Source organism: Macrosteles quadrilineatus, unplaced genomic scaffold (assembly GCF_028750875.1).
Source record: "Macrosteles quadrilineatus isolate MER2022 unplaced genomic scaffold, UCM_ALF_1.0 Scaffold_4__1_contigs__length_99947679, whole genome shotgun sequence".
Taxonomy (NCBI): domain Eukaryota; kingdom Metazoa; phylum Arthropoda; class Insecta; order Hemiptera; family Cicadellidae; genus Macrosteles; species Macrosteles quadrilineatus.
In genome coordinates this window covers 92383690-92402620 of record NW_026542597.1, presented here as the reverse complement: position 1 = coordinate 92402620, position 18931 = coordinate 92383690, and the positions used below count along the sequence as shown (strand labels likewise).

The 18931-nt window shown below is 35.4% G+C and overlaps 1 protein-coding gene across 5 annotated transcripts in view; it reads right to left on the bottom strand.

Annotated features, from left to right (window-relative positions):
• LOC128991839 (dystrophin) overlaps window positions 1-18931 on the bottom strand; it is a 549174-nt gene that overhangs the window by 459440 nt on the left and 70803 nt on the right. Inside the window, exon 1 of one of the 5 annotated variants that reach the window (XM_054415052.1) lies at window positions 12630-12662. The exons of the other annotated variants lie outside the window; for them this stretch is intronic. The gene's annotated coding sequence lies outside the window, so the exon portion shown is untranslated. Of the gene's footprint in view, window positions 1-12629; window positions 12663-18931 lie in introns of those variants that run through there. 5 annotated transcript variants of the gene reach the window in all.

Below are 18931 nucleotides of genomic sequence, written 5' to 3'. Positions count from 1 at the left end.
TTGCGCTGGTTGTGTTGGTTATTTATATGCTTATAACGTCCAGCCTTCTCACGGCCTACGATACACAGACCAATAGTAAAAGGCATGACGTGTGTACCAGCTATAAATATGTATTGTTGACCAAATTTTAAATTTAGAAAAAGTATAGTTGGAAATTTATTTAAAATATTACAAAAATTCATGCATATCACACTTTGCTGATACTTGTTGAAAATTAAATGAATTTGAGATGAAAAGTCCCAAATTCTACGTTTACTTTTGTACAGTATAGAAATTTAACGATACAATTATACATAACACCCAGAGAACCAGATGGAGGAGAGAGTATATTTTAGTGTACGCGAAAATAATCATGAAGACTTCGGGGTCATAGATTTTCTTACCGAATCCTGATATAGGCCTAGACATAAACCTAACCTGCAATTAATGGTCGGTTTGAAAACTGAAAGGTAATTTGTAAGAAAACAACATCTAAAGCACTCAAAACGTTAATTCCTTTTAAGTATAAATTCGGATAGTCTCACAAATGTATGTGAGTGGGTCTCCCTATATAGGGAATGGAACTCACCACTCTCCCACCAAATTCTGAGGTGCTAGCCACTAGGTCATACCTTTGTCATATACACTCAAAACCATAGCACTCAAAGCACAGAATAATAAATACACTATTAATATTGGCAACAAGTTCTTCAATTAAGTTACAACAGTTTCCTTAAGTCGAATGTCCATCCAAACCTAATCCCTAAGCTGCCATTATATAGGTAGTTGTCTTCATGCCCTATAGTCTGTATTATCGTACCTAGCTCGGAACCGTTTTTACATTCTTTCAAGACCTAGAGGGTCACGGGATCACCAACCAGCTAAAACCATTGATGATTGACGGGAATTGAACCCGGCAACTCGCGGACCAAATCCCTGCGCTCTACCACTAGCTCGCTACCATATGCTGATCATTTATCCGGATCAGATAGCAACGCGACGTCGCTGCCGTATTGTACCAATTAATCCGCGGGGATAAGTGAGTAGCGGAGGCGCTGAGCCGCGCGGAATGCGATGTCGGCAGGAAGATTTGTCGCCTGATCGTCCTTGGACAGCGGATAATTGAAACTATGACAGCGACAGTCGAGTAGCAGATTGTCGTATAAGAACCTAACCTGTGGCCGTCACCTACTTACACGCTGTACTGCACTGTACTACTGTACTGCAACGTTCAGTATATTGAAACTTTGGTGCAGGTCAAGTACCTAATAGGTTTGAGCGATGTATTTTGGTGAAACTATGGTAAACTTTCAGTAGATTTTATGTAAACAGTTCACGCTTCCTAGAATTAACGAACTGTCGTCTTAGTTTTCACCATAACTACAGCAGTTCAAATAATCACCACAAATGCAATGAGCGTAGTAATAAAGCGTAAAACACTCCCATTGCCCATGTATCTACGTCATCTGGAAGTCAAATTGCAGGAGAATGGTTGGTTGGAAAAAGAAGGTATGTTTGTCACCAATTTATATAATGAAATCTGGTGTTTTACACTTTTGTGGTTCGCTTTGTCGACACGCATAATACATATAGTTGTGCTAAACAGTTTTTACCTTAATTCTCAGGACTCTAGAATACGATCATAGTTATATTAAGTTAAAACGAGAGATTTTTATTCGATTATAAACTGATTTAGACCTCCGGAATTTACACTTGAACTTGAGGATGAAAGCCACAAGAAAACAGAGTGGCTTGAATAGAATTAAAGACAAAACGTGTTACGTATTCAGTAGTGGCCTAGGGTCACTCCTATCACACCAGCTGATTTGACCATCTGGAGATAATTGCTTTAAAAAGGCGGAAATGGCGTAGAGTTGGGTTTTATGCTGGTGTTTCCGGTGTTACGTCACTTGTGACGTATGTGGGTAGTGACGTAGGTAGTTGAGATCATTTGTGGGTGTTTAAAAGAATGGGAAACTACTTTACACTTATAGTGTAGGATAGCTTCTTTCTTTTGTTTATTGGTTATTTATAGAAAACACAGAACCTTGCACGAAAAAGTATCAAAGATACGATTTGGATTAGTTTCTCGTAATACACTGTACTAGTAGAAAAGGATTATGCAAGACTTGTAACATATACTTTGGTGAGATTGTAATTATAAGTCAAAACTGCAGACTTTGAATGTATGCTCAACCCAGTGCAGTCTAACAGCAGTGAAGAGGATCAAGTTAAGAAATCATACAGGAAAATACGATTTCGATAAGTTTCTCGTCTTACATTGTACAAATATGCAAGATCTGTAGTATTGGGTCTCTCACCTGTTAGCCAGCTGTGAAGCTGAACAATATAACTTGGGAAGGATATTTTATTTACAGAACAACTTTCATCATCAGTACACATGAGTAAGACCAAACTTCTATTCAACAAAGCAATCTACATCGAGTTTATTTGATTCACCCACCGTTGTTGTTTATATCTAAAATTTGGTACTTTTAAACAATTTCCAAATTCAAACTATCCCCCTTAACTGACGTGTCTACGTACCGTACAGAGAAGTACTTGACCACCTGTCTGTATGATGTAGAAAAAGGTTGTATTCAGTAGAAAGAAAACCTGAGCTCACTCACTGTGCAACAAGTCGGTAGAGCAGTACACTACTGTTGAATGCAAAATTAAAAAAAGGAAGCTAGCCTACACTTGTAATGATGACATTAGGACTTTGCCGTGCGGACATTACAAAACATGTGAGAATTAAAAGATGGAGAATGAGGTTAAGTTTGACTAAACTCGAGTGTAAATGGAATAAGTCAGAAATAGAGACTCTAGTGTAAGATTGGAAATAGCTGAAAAATTTATTGCTAAGCCTAACTTTATCGACCGAACCATTTACAATGAAAACTTAGTAGGCATTCATATGAGTAAAACCACAGTGATTTTAAACAAACCATTGAGCTTAATAAGATTGCATTATCAACTCATGATGATAAAAGATACATCTTATCCAATGGGATAAGTTCCTTACCATGGGGACACTCAAAAATTCCACAAGAAGAATTCGTCGAGATGGAAGAAGAACACTCGCTTTCGACAGACTAAGCTTGAAGTAATTTGCATAAGGGGGGTCTCCATAGCACAGGGTTATTTGGTCTAGACCTGTGTGAACCTCTTTCTCCCTGATTTTAAACAAACCAATCTATATTGGTATGTTCATATTAGATTTGAGCAAAGTACGAATGTATGACTTTCAAACTATCCCCCCTTAACTGACGTGTCTACGTACTGTACAGAGAAGTACTTGACCACCTGCCTGTATGATGTACACTACTGTTGAATGCAAAAACTTGAACCCGCATTAATCGTTCCGTTGGTGGACACACACACACACACACACCTGCGGGCGGTGTTGGTAAAGCAGTACAATATGAAATATGAACTATCCAAGTCGGTAATGTAGTACTGTATGAAAAAAATATTTCCAACTCTAAACATCCTTGATCACAGTTTAGTATTACTTTTAATTCTGTAGGTTAATCCAGCTCTGTAAGCGGTAGTTGTTTAATACCCGAGATCTGGAAACACAATGACGGAGACAATATTCATTCAAAGAAGCTCTCTCCCTCCTTGTATCGTAGTGGGAGTAGCGTGAGTCCTTGATCTAAGAGGTTTGTGGGTTCGATCCCTACCAATCACAAAAAAAAAAACGTTATATTTTTATTTTATTTTATACATATCTACTTGCTGTAGTTCATAACAAATGCAAAACAAATGATAATTCATGTATTGAATGTTAAAAACAGTTGAAAGAAGGTTTAATTGGAACTTTACAGTTGAGTATAAAAAATGGCCTTTGTAAAGGCCACCAATGTTGGATGTGCAAAAACTTGAACCCGCATTAATCGTTCTGTTGGTGGACACACACACCTGCGGGCGGTGTCTTGTTCGGAGCTAGTAGGCGGTCTGGATGAAAGTATGTGTCAGATTGCTGTTTATTTGAATTTTGTTAACAATACTATTTTTGAGACGGTTAAGGAAGTGGTATTTAACATGTCGCGTGACTAATTGATTATGCTGATTACTTGATTACTTGACTACGCTATTAAAGTTGGGAAAAGCCCTTTCGAATTAGGCTAGAATGGTCTTGATAAGACACTATGGTAGAGTTCTGTAGCTGTCGATAATCTAGAATATTAGAACCAAAAATTAATTTTAATTATATTAGATATTATATAATTTTTATTGAATTTGAGCTTATTTTAATTTTATTTTAAAACAGCTGTACTCCCACGATTGGCGAATGGATCATACTGTAGTAAGCGACTAAGCGTTGGCCGGTCCATCTCCCGGCTGTTTGGCTTTAGAACTGAATAAATTGTAGTACAGTGAATGAATTAATTAAATATTATGCAAGTTATATTCCTAATAATGAACGACAGCAAGAATAAATAAAATACATTTCTGATAAACTACAAACAATTATTCAATAGGCTATACAATTATCCTAGACATTTATCCATACCGTGGTTAAAAGTGGACTTCTATAAGCCTATGTAATTAATTATCCTATATATTAAAAACGTGACAGGGTTTCTTTATTTCACGATTCTGAATCAACCACTTGACGGATTTTCATGATTTTTTTGTGTTGAACGAAAGATCATTTTGAGAACTAGGGAATGTCGAAGCCACAATTTTAGATTAGGGTTTCAGTTTTTTAGAAATTAAGTATAAATTTTCAAAAAATCTAGCAGCCGACGGGCGAGTTTTAAGTCGTTTTAATGGTGGTTTAACTAACAGCTGGTTTCTAACTGTCATTGAAATGTTTATGTTACAAGTTGTTTGTATACAAAAATATTGGATCGTCTGAGTTCGCCTACACACTATTTCACTTTAGAATGTAATTTCTTTGCTACCGTAAAAGATCTATGTTATCAGGGGATTGTTTAGTTATGAACTAAACATTTAATCGTATAATCAAGTTTTGTCATAAATGCAATCCGCCTAAATGCTTAATACTTTAAAATATAAGTGGTTTACGTGTTGATACATCTTTTTCTAAATGTTTGAATATAAGTATACATACATACAGTATTCATAAGTAGTAGTAGTAGTATGCATACAGTACACATTGTATTCGTAATGAAAATGTCAACTGGCGTAGTAGGTCTCCAGAAAACTGACCAGTAAGCTGCGGGATGTCAGTGGAAACCAAAATCGATTCATACCATATCATAACTATCCCAGTACAGTAGTACTGTATGATTCAGAAACTTTATAAAGGGGTATATTCCAAAAGTAGACCAAAAGGCTCGGATCTCAGATGGGCTGGGCAGGCTTTGCATGGCGAAGATAAGATACTTCAACTTATAAAAGTGTATTCAAGGTATAAAAGTACTACAAGGTAGACGACCACTTGGAAGACCAAGTAATGAAAGACATCCTCAGACTGGTATCTTTCTTAGAAATGGCATAAGATGGAAGAGAACGGGAGGCCAGGATCATTTTAGAGGTTTCAGTGGTCAAGGTAAAAATAAGGTATGGTAAGTGATAGTATGCAGTGGAAGGTGGTATGTAGCTACTGTACTCAAAGCCAGGGTGTGTGTGTGTGTGTGAATCGGCCACCAAGTTGTGAACTAGCTGTTCTGAATCATATTCAGTTTTAATTGACTACTCGATTCCCGGACTTAGGACGGGCCAACAGCTCGTTTACTTATTATTATGGTTGTAACTGGACGTATGTATAGTCCGTGGCTTGGCAATCAAATAAAAGTATTTATATGGGATAGGGTACTGTTATCAACATTTTAAATTACTGAATTGTTACCAAATTACTGTTTCAAAAAATGCAGATTCCATATTCAGCCGAGCCATTAAAATGAGGATTTTCCGAACAATTATTAATATTACAGAATAGTATTTAATGACATACAACTTTTCACATTTCATCAATTATATGTTAGAGTTTTGCTATGGTCAAATCCAAATGTTCTCTCTTCTTTTGGTCTGTATATATATATATATATATATATATATATATATAGTAATTAGCTAGAATCATTGACTTTGTATAAAGTCAATGCTAGAATACTGTAAATGGTTTGTTAAGACCATATGCAAGCATTTTTTGAAATCGTTTCCCCGTTTAACCAACTATTCCAAAAGAAAAAATAATATGGTGCAACACAAATAAACAACCGATCACCTACCTATAACTTACACTTTACCTTCTTAATGCAACCTTACTTCAAATTATCCCCCATAAGGTCCATGTTAAATTTCCAAAGTTTTAAATTCGCGTAAGGAAAAGCCCTGTGGACCGATTTGTACCATTTCAGATTTATACCTTCCCCTGGTCGGTTACTATGATTGTGCTAAATTTGGTGCAGATCGCTTCAACCGTTCAGGAGGAGTATTTGTAAAACAAAAGCAGGAGTGTAGTATAAGAGCTTCGCTTCGCTCCGCTCGGCGCGGTAGGTGGTAGTCAGAGCCACAGCCACATACATCGATCCACACTGAACGCCTTGTTGTATAAGCAGACGATCTAGAAGGCTGCGGTGTCTGTAGGTACAAGTCGCTGGTGTCCACTAGTGACGTCACCATTGGAAACCAACAGCCGCGTCTCTCTCTCTCTCCTTATGAACACTGCTTATTTTGTAACCCCTTGCTTAATTGTCACTCGAGAACATCACACAAAATGTTCTTTCAGTGATATAAATGTAATCGAATCAGATTAAAACGTACACACTGATATCAACGTGGTGCATCTTTGTATTGCTGTATTGCACACAATGCAACAGTTAGTATTGTGCACAGATGTGTTGTATTGTTGCTGTAGTAAGTTATACGTAAAAGATGATTGTCAGTTGCCAATTGTCACTTATACAATATCTTAAAAGATCACAGTTGAGTTTTTGTATAACTAGGCAAGAGGAAAGACAGGTTTGGAAACTAATTTCAGCAGAGTAGTTGACTTATCTTAAACATTTTATGTTCTCAAAAGGCTAGTCAATGCTACAGTATGCATTGATCAGCTAGAAATGGTTTAAAAACTAAAGAAGAGACTGATTTTGTCTACTAAGAAGAAAGGCTTTCAAAGAAACTTAAAATGCATAGTTCGAATTAAGGTAGAATGGCCTTAATAAGACACTATGATAGAGTTCTGTAGCTTTCGATAATCTGGAACTTGACTCAGCTGTTCTTGATGATTGAACTTTAAAATTTATGGTCTTGACTAGCGAAACATCTAATCATGGTCGGTAACAAAGCTACACATAAGGTAAAACTTTTGTGTATTCAACTTCCACTAGGTTTGGGTGAATTAAAAATTACACCTTGCAATCTATAAATAGTTTTTAATTTTTCTTGAGACAAAATATTAGGATTATAGATTTACAATGATAAATCCACAAAATGTCGAGTTCTTTAAAAAGAAAGATATATTGTATGCAATAAGGTAAACCAGCTTTTGGTGAACTTTTCTACTTTTTTTGTGATAAAAGTAGACCTTGATAAGGTGATACGTGATATATATGGTTAGGTTTTTTTATATCGATACATCAACTGTGAGTACTGATAATCATAGACTTCAATGTTCATATGTTAACTCGAATTGACACAGATAGCTTAACATTCATTGGAAGTTAAGCAGTAATTTTAAATCGTATGTACCCATTGAGTATTTAAATATAAAAACAGTAGGGGAAATTTGACATTTAAATTAAACTGTGCTACATAAAAAACGAATTTGACTTTATTTCAACCCTTGCAATCGGTTAAACTCAGCTTTCTTTGGTGGAAATAATTTATGATTGTTAATACCAATTATTCTTGATGGAAGATATGATTGTAATGTAACTGGAATGTTTAGGACGATTCAGAAGCGGCATTTTAATACCAGCCTTTATAAAAAATAGACCTACGAAAAATTTAGGGCTTTTTTAAAGTAAGATTCAAATGGGAAACATCTCTCTAAAAAGACAAAAATGAACTGAATTATCAATCATGTATTTCAGTTGTGTCAAATGCAGGTCTAAACTTAAGTAATAAGTAAACATCCCATTCAGCTGATTTAAGTGAAAACAGAATAATAATAAGAAAAGAAGAAAGAAATTCACTGTGTGTTGGGAGCCACATGCAGTCGCTTTGGCAACCCCTCTCACACTGATAATATCAGTGTGAGAGGGCTATATCACTGTCACTATATTATAGTGATAGTGACAGTCACAGTGACCCGTGGTCGACAGCGAGTTACAATGGTTACAAACGATTACCCGCTCTACGCGTCCGATGTCTGACTTTCATCAAAACAGGCAGGTGCCAGGCAGGTGGGCACTGTGCAGCTGTAAAGATGTGAATCATTTCTTTCCCGCGATGGTGGGCAAAAATAGTTAAATTAATAAAATGTCAAAAAAGTAGATATCTTACTTATTTAATACGCAAGCAGGTTTTTTGTGATGATTACTCCTCTGAAACTACTGGACCGATTGACATGTTTTAGATGTCATTGGAAAGAGAATAACGTGAAGTTGTGCAGGAAACCTTCTTTTTACATGATTAACATGGGAAACAAAAATTGTTATGCAACTGCAGATGTTGTCAGAAATTAAGTGAGAAGAAGAACATATGTTAATTTTAAGCAGTCAATAAGTTTGCTTCTTTTACAGTTTGCTACAAACATTTACTTTTTGAATATGGGTTGACGTAAATACTACAATGGATAAACGCGAGAAAGAGTCAGGATAATTTGATATATGTACTAAAAAGAAAACTGAATCATCACTGTGCTTCATTTCTTAGTAATCATTGAAAAGAGCCGATTTACAAACTATGGAAACATAGAGAAGTTATAGAACACCACGTTCTACACATTGGACAAATGAACCGAATCGGTATTGCATGTTAAAATTGCAGATCTATATTTAAATATTGTAAATTATTTGTAAAATTTTGTTGTACATTCAGATCTCAGGTTTTTTAACAAAACTACCTGCATTAGGATTATTCCTATTGCAGTAGGAATAACCTAAAAAATTTAAATTAATACTAAACCGTAATCAAAGGGATATATGCGGGGTCAGGTTTAGCTAATAAATTTAATAATAGGCCTAAATTACCGCTTGCTGTTTTCTACACACAACTGATGCGGGGCTCTCAGCTATTTGATATATTATCTCACCGCTAAAAAAATACAATTTCCTGCGGGGTTGTATACTACATTTCCGACTTGCTGTGTACGAATGCTGCTTTACTGACCTTTTTTCTACACACCACAACACAGGATGCGGGGTTCAGTTAAGACAGAGTTCTAATTTTTTCTATAACAATACTGTGTGTTATTATGAACAACCTAATGTAAGTATGAGTAAGGGTAAAAACACAGTGGAGCCGGGCAGGTCGCATACTCGCATATACGCTGGTCCCCGAATTACGGCTGGTTACCTGGAGGGTAGCTGGGACATACACACAGTGGCGCTCAGTATGTTGAACCTCGTTTGTACGAACCTCGATAAAACGAATTCCTCGATAAGACGATTTTTTTTAATCCCCTTGACACTTTCATATAGGTCAATGCTAAAAACACCTCTATACAACGTAGTAATTAAGTTAAAAGCCTCCATAAGACGAATTTGTTTGTGACATGGGCTAGGACTGATTAACCTCTATACAACGAATATTCTTAGCACAAAACCTCTCTACAAGACGAATGGTTCCACAAAGGCACACGGATAAAAACGTCTGATATTAATTTTTCTAGGTCCATTATTTTTTATTCTATTTCATGTAAAGTAAACAACAACCAAATAAATCAACTAAAACAAACAACACTCGATATACGCAGAATGGGCAGTGAAAGATCCTGCGTGGAACTTGCGAACACGTGGCTGTGAAGTTCTGCTATTTGCGCATGTCCAAGTCGAGCCTTCCTGCTTGTAGCTCCCAAACAATCGACTAGCAAATCCTCTAGCTTGCCGCCTAGCTACCGTTACTGCTACCGTGTCGGCTACCTGCTAGGCGTGACTGTGTGCGTACCCATAACAACGCGTGCTTTAATTCTACATCGCAGTAAGCGACCGGCCACTAATATAGTATTTTACTTACAAATGCTGATATTGTAAGAGTTTAAATGTAAAACCATTGTATGTTTACAGTAACCTTTTTCAAGAGTTTACCTCGAATTAAAAAAAAACATTAAGTTTTATTCGTGATTAGTTCTTTTAAAATGTAAAATATTGAATAAAATAAGTAATTAATTAAAGAGTCCTGATAGAAAATTTCGTAATAGAAGTAAATAACCCACACGACTAGAATGGACCAAAATTGCAACAAATGATACTACTCAATTTTGTCTCGAGCTTTGCATAATTATGTGACCCAACCGGAACCAGTTGAGTAAACTGGTTTTCTGGCTGAATTTTAGACACTTCTGAGTGATATTCATTAAGTCTTCACGCACGGTAGATTGACGTTGTTTTTTTATTTAAACCCTAGAATCAAGGTTTATTCAACTGAGACTTTGCACGTGTGTGTGTGCTTTATTTGCACGTTATGTGTTGTTAATGCTTTATTCTTCGACTTGAACTATTGTTGTTGGAACTAGCATGTCAATATGCTATAAGGATTACAGTGGCGTAAGTAGCGATTCTGAACTAGGAAAATACTACAGCTTATTATTTCAGAGCATTAGATAATGACTTTCACCCCGGGACCTTGATCGTTCAAAACGGGTTTTTGCCAGTGGATGGAATAATACTAACTTTACCCAAAACTCACACCACACCTGAAGATTCTCCTAGCATTCTAATATACCTAGTTTCAATAACTACTTGTTAACACCAGTGTCCCCACAGCAAATAGCACGAGTAGCAAGTACACTAGTCTCAAAATTGATATAAGTTGAACAAGTCAACACAGCAAGCTACAATTAATTGCGGTACAATAGTCTAAAAGTTATCAGTGCTACTTCACATAATTGGTGTTGTCAGGTTATTCTAGACTTGTTACTTAAAAACGAGAACCATAATATGACACAAGTTTCTTAAGTTAAAATCATTAAAATATTACATTTTCTAACTTTTTAATAATGGTTTTTGCTATAATGTTCCCTAAAGGAATCGACGAAACATATTCAGAGAAAGCATTTGCTCTGAGGATGTTTTGAGTTTATTCAAACCTGACCATTTTACATCTACAAAAACATTGTACCTATAAATAAGCGTTAAGTAGCTTTGACCCATAATATAGTCCATAATTTATTGTATTAAGTTGAAATAGGGACATTCCATGACTGAACTCAGTAATATTTTTGGAATCTTTACTGAGGGATAATTGCATATAACTTTTTAGACAAACCAACCTGTTTTGAGAATGAGCCTGATTTGTTATTCATTTTGTAGTAGTTTATGCTCAACTATATTTAAAAGTGTTTTAAATATACGTAGGGTAAAGTGCCCGTTTGTATTGTACTACTTCAGATATATACACTGGCGAAGGCTAAAATGTTTGAATGTGAGACAATAATATCCAAGTATTGAGTGAGCTGAATTTTAATTAAGTCCTGTAAGTAGGTCAAGGTCATTTAAAAATAATGCCAAAAAAAGGGATAGACCAAAATAGGGTCTATCCCTCCTTTTGTTTTGGTAGGGGAGCTAATGTTTGTTTTATTTTTGTGTTTGTGTGTAAGTCTGAATTGGCCAAAGACTAATATTACAGTCCTACTTTGACAATAGTCAGTTCTTCCTACGGGCTGTACTAATAGATTTGTCATTCGGACACATCAGCTGAGGCCGGGGTTGTTCTTCCAACGGTCAATCCCCATAGAAATGTGTGTGTGAGTGTATGCCTAGGCTATAAACTTATTATTGGTTTTTATGCTTCTGTTTTGTGTGAACGTAAGAACTTTGTAACATATAATGATCAACTCAAGTTTAAATTTTATACCTGAAATGGAACATCAATTATTAAGAAATATAACACTCTTACACCAATACCAAAAATACAATACACTAAGAAGACTTAACACCATCTAAACTACAAGCAACGTACTACACATGCAATGGGTGATATATCTTTAAGTTAGAATGGTACCGATTCCAACTTAAAGAAAATATCACATTCAGTCTCATCGACCATTCCTTTTGAGTGGTCATATGAGACTGACTTACCTCTTGCAGCTTTGCAAAACTCGTGAAAGGGAGAGGAAGAAGTACAGGGAGGGGGAAGTTCCCCTACTTTAAGGCCATGTCACACCGACATCCGTCGCTCCCGCCGCGGGAGTACCGCGCGCGGACGTTTTTTTTCCTCGAGCCATGTCACACCAAAAGTTCGCGTCCGCGGCGGGAGTTTTGAGATGAGTTCATTACAATTCGTTTTACTTAGGAAACTCATCTTACCTGTTAAGTATGCCATGTAAATTTGTAGGTATTAAGTAAAGTGTTTAAGAAGCAATTGAATGTTTATTAATTTGTTAGTGTAGGGCTACTTTAAAAAGTGAATAACAATTGTTTTAAATTTAATTTAGACCTTGTGTTCGAAGCATTTTAAATATAGTTGTATATAAATTATCCACCTTCAGCTTTTGAACGTTATTTTTCGCTACACTACAAAGACTATTTACTTTTTAAATAAAAACATATGACCATTTTAACACTTACCTTGTTCAATATCATTTAGTGCTATTAGATGACGACCGGTTTCGTGACGACAATCACATCATCGGGTCAATCCTCGTGGAACGATTCGGTATAATAAAAAATACATAAAGTTTTTACCGAACACAAGACGAAACCACATATTTACAAAATATTTACACACAGAAACCATTGCGATGCGTGCACGCTTATGTCGAGCCGGCCGCGACTGGAGTTCCGTCGAAGGTCAAGGTGACGTCATCTGCAATCAGCTGATCGGTGGTTTCTGGTTTCCTTTCTTTGTCTAATTTGATGATAGTTTCAAACAACTCGTTCGCCTGACTATTGATTTTGTCATTTAAAATATGTTTAGTTTCTAATTTAAAGGCTTTATATATTTCAAAATTTTTGAGAGCTGTTGTTTTGGCTTTATTGTTGCATGTGTGGATTACTGTCAAATTTTCTTCGATCTTTGAATAGTTGTGGTTGCTACTGACTAGGTGTTCAGCGTAATTAGACTTTTGAGTCGGGGTGTTTTAATATAAAAGGGTGATGTGTCTGCTCGATCAACATACTTTTTGTTATTTATATTGAGTGTGAAAATATGATAATAAAAAACACAGGTGAAACGTCAAACCAGAATCATCAACTACCCTTGTTGCACATTTACCATACAGATTTAATATCAAAAATATCAACACATCATCAAAACCCATTGATCAGACATGACTAAAGTGATGAAATATTTAAGTTAGAATGTAACTAAGGGTAAAAAATGTTAATGCAATATTTACATATAATTATTTGACTTTTTATATTTATAATGTGATTTCTATAACAATTTTCTTTTATTTTAAAGGATTTTAAAGGATACCTCCTTAAGTTGTTAAAAAGTAGGATCTAATAAAGATACTCTTATTGCTAGTTTTAAACTTGTTACAATTCAATAAAATAGTTTTTTCCTACAGTCAATCGACAAAGTTGGCTTCCTTAATAATGTTTATTGAGCGTAGCTCTTTGGGATCAATTTCAATGCAACAAATAAAGGAACATCACTCAATAACGGGTGAACGCATTTCAGCCAACTTAACAAAATTACTTAGACTATTAGTGAGATGGGTTTCAAAACAAACAAATTTCAATTAGATAATGCTAATTCAATTTAAAACGAACTTAAAATTTCCAATTTTTATGGCGTGGCTTATGGGAACTAAAGTAGCCATGACAGTTTTTTTGTTTACAAGAAAAATGTAAACAATAGAATCATTAAGACATTTCTGAACTTTCTAGACTTTTCTTTTAAACCAGTCCTATAATCTGAAAAAAAAACAAGAAAATACCGTTAAAACCTTTTTAAAGCGCGGAATTCACTGCAGATTTCGAAAATATACGGAACTACTTTCTCAATGCGCGGAGCATATTGCAGTGACTGTTTACTCTTGGGCACCTATTTATGTTGCCAGCTGATTAGAAACGCAATTTAATACGCAAAGCATGTTTTTTGACAATTACTCCTCCGAAACTACTGAACCGAGTGACATGTTTTTGGTTTCATTGGAAAGAGCGTAACGTGAAGTTGTGCAGGAAATATTTTTTTAAGAGAAATAATCAGAGAGTGAGGCCCTGGGACCCTTTTAAGTTTCGTATTTCTCCATAAGATTAACATGGGAAACAAAAAATTATTATGCAACCCCAGCTGTTGTCAGAAATTAAGTGAGAAGAAGAACATATGTTAATTTTAAGCAGTCAATAAGTTTGCTTCTTTTACAGTTTGCTACAAACATTTACTGACTTGGTTGAAATAAAATATTTACTATTTGAATTCGGGTTGGCGTAAATATTCCAATGAAAAAAGCAAGAGAGCCTGGATAGTTTGATATATTCTGTTACGTACATCTTGAATATTTCCATAATCTTTGGGTCGAATGTTTTAAAGTCATCAGAAACTATGCACGTTATTCCTTTTAAAATAACGCCTCTAATGCTTAGAAATTGTTCGAATTCGAGCAACAGGGACACTAGTAAGGATTTAATAAGCGATATATTGATCTGCATCGAAATCGGTATTTAATCCGATAATACCTCATATTATGTTGAATACATCGCCGATACAGTAAGTTATTAACACTTAATAAAACGCATATTGAACACTGATCCAATTTAGGCATGTGGGGAAGGTAGGTCAAGGTTTATGAGTGTATTCGTGACTACATTGTGTTTTGAAGTAAGGTTGCATTAAGAAGGTAAAGTGTAAGTTATAGGTAGGTGATCGGTTGTTTATTTGTGTTGCACCATATTATTTTTTCTTTTGGAATAGTTGGTTAAACGGGGAAACGATTTGGATTTGACCATAGCAAAACTCTAACATATAATTGATGAAATGTGAAAAGTTGTATGTCATTAAATACTATTCTGTAATATTAATAATTGTTCGGAAAATCCTCATTTTAATGGCTCGGCTGAATATGGAATCTGCATTTTTTGAAACAGTAATTTGGTAACAATTCAGTAATTTAAAATGTTGATAACAGTACCCTATCCCATATAAATACTTTTATTTGATTGCCAAGCCACGGACTATACATACGTCCAGTTACAACCATAATAATAAGTAAACGAGCTGTTGGCCCGTCCTAAGTCCGGGAATCGAGTAGTCAATTAAAACTGAATATGATTCAGAACAGCTAGTTCACAACTTGGTGGCCGATTCACACACACACACACACCCTGGCTTTGAGTACAGTAGCTACATACCACCTTCCACTGCATACTATCACTTACCATACCTTATTTTTACCTTGACCACTGAAACCTCTAAAATGATCCTGGCCTCCCGTTCTCTTCCATCTTATGCCATTTCTAAGAAAGATACCAGTCTGAGGATGTCTTTCATTACTTGGTCTTCCAAGTGGTCGTCTACCTTGTAGTACTTTTATACCTTGAATACACTTTTATAAGTTGAAGTATCTTATCTTCGCCATGCAAAGCCTGCCCAGCCCATCTGAGATCCGAGCCTTTTGGTCTACTTTTGGAATATACCCCTTTATAAAGTTTCTGAATCATACAGTACTACTGTACTGGGATAGTTATGATATGGTATGAATCGATTTTGGTTTCCACTGACATCCCGCAGCTTACTGGTCAGTTTTCTGGAGACCTACTACGCCAGTTGACATTTTCATTACGAATACAATGTGTACTGTATGCATACTACTACTACTACTTATGAATACTGTATGTATGTATACTTATATTCAAACATTTAGAAAAAGATGTATCAACACGTAAACCACTTATATTTTAAAGTATTAAGCATTTAGGCGGATTGCATTTATGACAAAACTTGATTATACGATTAAATGTTTAGTTCATAACTAAACAATCCCCTGATAACATAGATCTTTTACGGTAGCAAAGAAATTACATTCTAAAGTGAAATAGTGTGTAGGCGAACTCAGACGATCCAATATTTTTGTATACAAACAACTTGTAACATAAACATTTCAATGACAGTTAGAAACCAGCTGTTAGTTAAACCACCATTAAAACGACTTAAAACTCGCCCGTCGGCTGCTAGATTTTTTGAAAATTTATACTTAATTTCTAAAAAACTGAAACCCTAATCTAAAATTGTGGCTTCGACATTCCCTAGTTCTCAAAATGATCTTTCGTTCAACACAAAAAAATCATGAAAATCCGTCAAGTGGTTGATTCAGAATCGTGAAATAAAGAAACCCTGTCACGTTTTTAATATATAGGATAATTAATTACATAGGCTTATAGAAGTCCACTTTTAACCACGGTATGGATAAATGTCTAGGATAATTGTATAGCCTATTGAATAATTGTTTGTAGTTTATCAGAAATGTATTTTATTTATTCTTGCTGTCGTTCATTATTAGGAATATAACTTGCATAATATTTAATTAATTCATTCACTGTACTACAATTTATTCAGTTCTAAAGCCAAACAGCCGGGAGATGGACCGGCCAACGCTTAGTCGCTTACTACAGTATGATCCATTCGCCAATCGTGGGAGTACAGCTGTTTTAAAATAAAATTAAAATAAGCTCAAATTCAATAAAAATTATATAATATCTAATATAATTAAAATTAATTTTTGGTTCTAATATTCTAGATTATCGACAGCTACAGAACTCTACCATAGTGTCTTATCAAGACCATTCTAGCCTAATTCGAAAGGGCTTTTCCCAACTTTAATAGCGTAGTCAAGTAATCAAGTAATCAGCATAATCAATTAGTCACGCGACATGTTAAATACCACTTCCTTAACCGTCTCAAAAATAGTATTGTTAACAAAATTCAAATAAACAGCAATCTGACACATACTTTCATCCAGACCGCCTACTAGCTCCGAACAAGACACCGCCCGCAGGTGTGTGTGTCCACCAACAGAACGATTAATGCGGGTTCAAGTTTTTGCACATCCAACATTGGTGGCCTTTACAAAGGCCATTTTTTATACTCAACTGTAAAGTTCCAATTAAACCTTCTTTCAACTGTTTTTAACATTCAATACATGAATTATCATTTGTTTTGCATTTGTTATGAACTACAGCAAGTAGATATGTATAAAATAAAATAAAAATATAACGTTTTTTTTTTTGTGATTGGTAGGGATCGAACCCACAAACCTCTTAGATCAAGGACTCACGCTACTCCCACTACGATACAAGGAGGGAGAGAGCTTCTTTGAATGAATATTGTCTCCGTCATTGTGTTTCCAGATCTCGGGTATTAAACAACTACCGCTTACAGAGCTGGATTAACCTACAGAATTAAAAGTAATACTAAACTGTGATCAAGGATGTTTAGAGTTGGAAATATTTTTTTCATACAGTACTACATTACCGACTTGGATAGTTCATATTTCATATTGTACTGCTTTACCAACACCGCCCGCAGGTGTGTGTGTGTGTGTGTGTCCACCAACGGAACGATTAATGCGGGTTCAAGTTTTTGCATTCAACAGTAGTGTACATCATACAGGCAGGTGGTCAAGTACTTCTCTGTACAGTACGTAGACACGTCAGTTAAGGGGGGATAGTTTGAAAGTCATACATTCGTACTTTGCTCAAATCTAATATGAACATACCAATATAGATTGGTTTGTTTAAAATCAGGGAGAAAGAGGTTCACACAGGTCTAGACCAAATAACCCTGTGCTATGGAGACCCCCCTTATGCAAATTACTTCAAGCTTAGTCTGTCGAAAGCGAGTGTTCTTCTTCCATCTCGACGAATTCTTCTTGTGGAATTTTTGAGTGTCCCCATGGTAAGGAACTTATCCCATTGGATAAGATGTATCTTTTATCATCATGAGTTGATAATGCAATCTTATTAAGCTCAATGGTTTGTTTAAAATCACTGTGGTTTTACTCATATGAATGCCTACTAAGTTTTCATTGTAAATGGTTCGGTCGATAAAGTTAGGCTTAGCAATAAATTTTTCAGCTATTTCCAATCTTACACTAGAGTCTCTATTTCTGACTTATTCCATTTACACTCGAGTTTAGTCAAACTTAACCTCATTCTCCATCTTTTAATTCTCACATGTTTTGTAATGTCCGCACGGCAAAGTCCTAATGTCATCATTACAAGTGTAGGCTAGCTTCCTTTTTTTAATTTTGCATTCAACAGTAGTGTACTGCTCTACCGACTTGTTGCACAGTGAGTGAGCTCAGGTTTTCTTTCTACTGAATACAACCTTTTTCTACATCATACAGACAGGTGGTCAAGTACTTCTCTGTACGGTACGTAGACACGTCAGTTAAGGGGGATAGTTTGAATTTGGAAATTGTTTAAAAGTACCAAATTTTAGATATAAACAACAACGGTGGGTGAATCAAATAAACTCGATGTAGATTGCTTTGTTGAATAGAAGTTTGGTCTTACTCATGTGTACTGATGATGAAAGTTGTTCTGTAAATAAAATATCCTTCCCAAGTTATATTGTTCAGCTTCACAGCTGGCTAACAGGTGAGAGACCCAATACTACAGATCTTGCATATTTGTACAATGTAAGACGAGAAACTTATCGAAATCGTATTTTCCTGTATGATTTCTTAACTTGATCCTCTTCACTGCTGTTAGACTGCACTGGGTTGAGCATACATTCAAAGTCTGCAGTTTTGACTTATAATTACAATCTCACCAAAGTATATGTTACAAGTCTTGCATAATCCTTTTCTACTAGTACAGTGTATTACGAGAAACTAATCCAAATCGTATCTTTGATACTTTTTCGTGCAAGGTTCTGTGTTTTCTATAAATAACCAATAAACAAAAGAAAGAAGCTATCCTAC